Raw genomic sequence first — 5,737 nt, forward strand, 5'->3', positions numbered from 1 at the left:
AAGAAAAAAGAAAAAGAAAAAGAATAGCAATAATGGGCTGGTAACATGACTCAGTTGTTAAGTGCTGCTGGATTAAATTAAAGTTATCAATTGACATTTTTATAAAGGCAAAAAATACAGGCTGATGCAAAGAACATATATTATTTGCAGTTTTTCATGATATTTTTTCTGCCATTAATATATTGAAAATATTGTGTAAGTAAGGAAATTTTGGCTACTGAGCTTCAAAAATAATGAATAGATAAATGAAGTGAAGAAATGTATATATAACTGCCTTACGGTTATATATATTATTTGAAGAAATGTCAATTGAAAAGTAATTACAATTGTTGGTAAAAAACAAAAATACTCATTCACCTTGAATATCTCTGTATAAAAAAGTACAAGCACAAATCAAAAAGTGAAATTTATAAAAAGAGAAAAGGGGGAGCAAACAAAAGATCTCTAGACAGTTATTCACATAATGCTTTGGATACATTAATTGTTTTTTTAGGTTTGTTCACTATTACAACATTTTTTTGTACTAGATGGCAACAGAAGGTTTGATTTAAAATGTAACACTGGTAGAACGGAAAATAGTTTTCAATAACCCTTGAGCACATTTATGTTGCATCTTAGGATACTTGTTAAGGAAATCTGAAACCTCTTGTGTTTGGAATGCAATGTGAATATGTGTCTTCACTGTAATCACAACACATAATTTCTCCTTTTTTTACCTCACCCAGTGAAATCCTTTAGCAGAAGATGCATGCAGATCCTGGGAGTGATAAGCTGAGCTGAAAGACTTGGAGTAACATTCACTTGATACTCAGTATGTTTCACAAATTAAAAATTATCATGTGTGTCTACAGAGTCTTAATCTAAAATCTAAAAGAATTACCTGTCCAATTTTGATTTCTACTTTGAAATAAAAATGTATAATCAGAAAATAGGTCTTGGAAGTTCAGGGAACCTATAGTAGATTTGCCCCAACTTTCACCCCCCAAAAAATATCCTATCAGAGGCAAAATATTGTCAAACTGTAAAAAGAACAAGGTGAAAAGAATAATTTAAAACAGCAAGTAACACCTAGGAAATCTGCAGGAGACTAATAGCAATAACTTTTTAGCAAAAATTGTAAGGACCAGAAAACAATGGGGTGTTGAATTCAAAGTCATAAATAAAGCACGAAAACAAAAAACAAACAACAGATACCCAAGATTACTATTCTTAGCAAAGCTTTTCTTCAGGAATGAAAAAGATACAATGACTTTTCAAGACAAAAAAAATGAGGAAATTTATTATAACTACATAGTCCTTTCATAAAAAACCAAAAGTGCCACATTAGAAAATGAAAGATGATGGGGTTCCAACATGGCAGCCAGCGAGCAGGCAGCATTTTCTGTACCTCCGCAGTAACAGGATCAGAGAGACACATAAATACATTTGCATGGGGCCTGCTGAGGAACTTCTAACAATATTACATTGAAAGGAGACCTGCCGATAACTAGTAAGTCAGTGGGAGGGGTCAGTTTGTCTCAGGCGAGTGAATCTAGGCAACGCGGATCAGAGACACAATCCCGCCGGCCGCTGCCGAACTGCACCAAACATACGAACGCCCGCGGCCAGACTGGGCCCTGCGGGCCTGAGTCTATGAACTGCCTCTGGCGGTTTGGCGCTGCAAAAAACACTCCCACCCCACCCCCAGCCGGTTCGGAGCAACGCGGATCAGGGACACAATCCAGCGGGCCGCCGCCGAACTGCAGCGAACTGCAGCGAACATACGAACTGCCGAGGCCGGACTGGGCCCTGCAGGCCTGAGTCTGTGAACTGCCTCTGGCGGTTTGGCGCTACAAACAACACCCCAACCCCCCCACCCCACCCCCAGCCGGTTCGGAGCTGCAAACCACGACCCCCCACCCCCACCCCCACCCCGCTCCTGTGAACAACTCCCGCACACTTGGCTCTGCAAAGGGCCCTGCCCACACGGCAAACGGACAAATAGTCCCGACCACCGGGCACTTCGAACAGCCCTGCCCGCACGGGGGAATCAGGAGTGGCGCGAGACCCACCACACGGAACTCCTGGCTACGGCTCCCACCAGAGGTAACATCTGAGGTCTCTTGCACCAGTTTCCGGGAGCGTGACTACCAGAGGGCAAGTAAATTCGCTGCGGGTCCTCAACCCCAAGCCCTACAAACTTAGAATCCCAGGGAATGGCAAACAGGGAGAGCGTGCCCAGGTGGCCATGAAAACAGGGCACACAGGAGCAACAGACCTGGCATGTAGCCAGTATTGTGGTGATCATTACCAGTGAGCAGACCCGCCCAGTCCAGGAGGAAAAGCTGCTGCACAGTGACAGGCTCCCGCCTACTGAGAAGAGAAGCTTAGCCCGGTGGGCACAGCTTCACCTAATGGAAGAATAGTGAATCGGACTCTAAGACTGCATTTATTAAATTTTTTTTTAATTTTTTTTAATTTTTTTATTTTTTGTTTTATTTTGTTTTGGTGGATATTGTTGTTGGGTTTTTGTTGCTGTTGTTGTTGTTGCTGTTTTTTTTAAAAAAAGTGTTTTTAAAATTCATTTTATTTTATTTTATTTTATTTTTTAATTTTAATCCTCATCTCTATTATTACTATTGTTATTTTTTACTTCTTTAAAATCTTCAATTTTTTCTTTCTCTTTCTTCTCTTCCTCTGTCTTTCCATTTCTTTTCAATTCTCTTATTCCCCCTTTCTTGAATTCTACCTGGTTACTCTCATTCTCTTTGGTGATTTCTTCCCTTCCCTGCTAATACCTTTCCTCCCAAGCAACAAATAAATTTATAGGAGTAGACATTAACTCAACAGTCAAACAGAACAAAAAGCAAAATGAGCAGTATGAAAAAGCAAGGAAGAAAAGGAGTACAAACAACACAGGACAGCCCAAATATTCAGGATGACATAGAGTCATCAGAAAAGTGGTCATATAAAGAACTCAGGGAACACCTTAGACAGATGGAATGGAACCTTAAAGAGGACACAAGACAGCAAATTCAAGCAGCGAAAGAACACATTGAGAAGGAATTACATAAAAAGATAAAAGAAGAAGTTAAGCATCTATATCAGGAGATAGAGATTATAAAAAAGAATGAAACAGTAATCTTAGAAATGAAAGAAATTATAAACCAAATTAAAATCTCAAATGAGAGTATCACTAATAGAGTGGAGCAACTAGAAGCCAGAACGTCTGATAATGAAGACAAAATATATCAACTTGAAAAGAGTCTAGCCAACTCAGATAGGATGGTTAAAAATCATGAGAGAAACATACAAGAGATATGCGATAATATAAAAAAACCAAATTTAAGAGTCATTGGGATAGAGGAAGGGATAGAAATTGAAACCAGGGGAATGAGTAATTTACTAAATGAAATAATTACAGAAAACTTTCCAGAAATATAAAAGGAAACAGATATACAAATTGTAGATGCATACAGGATACCGAGCATACAAAATCACAGTAGACCAACGCCAAGACACATTGTTATGAAGATATCCAATATACAGAACAAAGAGAAAATATTAAAAGCTACAAGAGAAAGGAGAAAGATTACATTCAGGGGTAAACCAATAAGGTTAACAATGGATTTTTCAACACAGACGCTGAAAGCAAGAAGATCCTGGAACAACGTATTCCAAACACTGAAAGGCAATGGATGCCAACCAAGAATCCTGTATCCAGCAAAATTAAGCTTCAGGTACGACAACGAAATAAAAATCTTTCACGATAAACAAAAACTAAAAGAATTTGCAGCCAGAAAACCAGCATTGCAAAGCATCTTGAGCAAACAACTCCACGAGGAAGAAATGAAAAACAATAACCAAAGCCAACAGTGGGAAGTACCTCAGTAAAGACAGACAGAGGGGGGAAAGCAAATCATGGAGAAACAAACTAAATTGAAAAAAAAGAGATAAATAATCAAACATGGCTGGAAGTACAAACCATATTTCAATAGTAACTCTAAACATTAATGGTTTAAACACTCCAATAAAGCGACATAGGCTGGTAACATGGATTAAAAAAACAAATCCAACAATATGCTGCCTCCAGGAGACACACCTGACTGGAAAAGACATACACAGGCTGAAGGTGAAAGGTTGGGAAAAAATATATCACGCACATGGTCCTCGCAAGCAAGCAGGGGTGGCCATCCTCATATCGAATAAAATCGACTTCAAGACTAAATTAATCCAAAGGGATAAGGAAGGACATTATATTCTCTTAAAAGGAACCATTAAACAACAAGATATAACAATTATCAATATTTATGCACCTAATAATGGTGCTGTGAAGTTCATAAAACAAATTCTCCTCAAGTTCAAGAATCAAATAGACCACAACACAAGGTCAATGAGCTGTGGCTGTAATCAAGTCCCAGTTCTTAGCTAAAGCAAGGGGATATGTGGGCAAGTCTCCCCCTAGTGGACAAATGGCATCACCTTTCACTCCCAAGGACTCGCAGGTGAGTCAGAATTCACTGAGAATAGCGAACAGAAACAGCAATCTGCTGGGGAGAGGAGACACAGTGGTTATCATGACACGTGTTTATGTCTTGGTTTCTCTGGTTTTCTTTTTAGTGGGAAAGCAAACTGAGTGAAGCTTTTACACATCATTTGAGAGTGTTTACCCTTGAAGAGTTTTTCTTCATTACTTGAGTATAACAACATGTCTATCTTATACAGTCTTTGATAAAATACCATGCTGTAAGACTGGTTTTGAAAGGCCTAAGTCACTTTTGAGAGGCACTATTTGGTGACAAACCAAGAAGGACTGTAGCAAAGACCAGAGAAAGACTAGCTGATCCTGTTTTCATGAGCAAAATAAGTCCCCATGCCTTGTCACATGCAGAGTGGCATGTCAGCAATCTCTTCAGACTGGCAGATTTCTTGAGTTGTCCTTAGCCTCCTCTGTCAACTGTATTTCTGTTCAAGCCAACAGAGGTGCCTTCAGTCCTTCAGTGAGATAGACTGGGCAAGTTATCTGTGTCCTAGACTGACCAGACTCTATAGTGTTGACCAGTTTTCTTCAGGCTTCTCAAGCTGTTCTTGGCTTTTACTGAGAAAGCTTAGATTGAAATCTACCAAACAGACTTCAAAAAAATTCTGGGATCCTGACATGTATAGAAAACGTATCTGTATGTTGTATATGTAGTTATAAATTTTTTTCCTCTTTTTTTAAAGTTGACTTTAAATACAATAAATGACAGCAGAATGCACTACAATTCTTATTACACATATACAGCTCAATTTTTTATAACTCTGGTTGCACTGTAAATTTATACTTGTACCACTGTGTATTTTTGTCTTTCTAAATAAAATCTTGCAGACCTGGAATTCATCAAATTATCAAAGTATCTGTGACCCAAGAACATTATAAGTCACTGATAAAAAGACTCATTCTAGTGGTAAAAGAAGCTACAGCAATGACTGGGTACCAGAACTGTGGTATCAGAATGCTTTAGTTAAAACACAACTGTGAATCCTTAGGAAAGTAAAGTAATCTCCCCAAGGCTTAGTTTTCTCATCTATAAAATGTGAAGCATAATATATAGTTAAAATAATAGCACTTAAATAACTGAATTAATGTGGCAATTAAATAATGTATAAAATAAACTGTACTTTACTTGATAAATATGAATTTCTTAGTAGTAGAGTTTAGCCTTCATTATTATAATGAAAATAAATTGTGAAATGTTAGGGTCTTTAAAATTCCAGT

The sequence above is a fragment of the Ictidomys tridecemlineatus genome, chromosome 2 (genome assembly GCF_052094955.1).
Source record: "Ictidomys tridecemlineatus isolate mIctTri1 chromosome 2, mIctTri1.hap1, whole genome shotgun sequence".
Classification (NCBI taxonomy): domain Eukaryota; kingdom Metazoa; phylum Chordata; class Mammalia; order Rodentia; family Sciuridae; genus Ictidomys; species Ictidomys tridecemlineatus.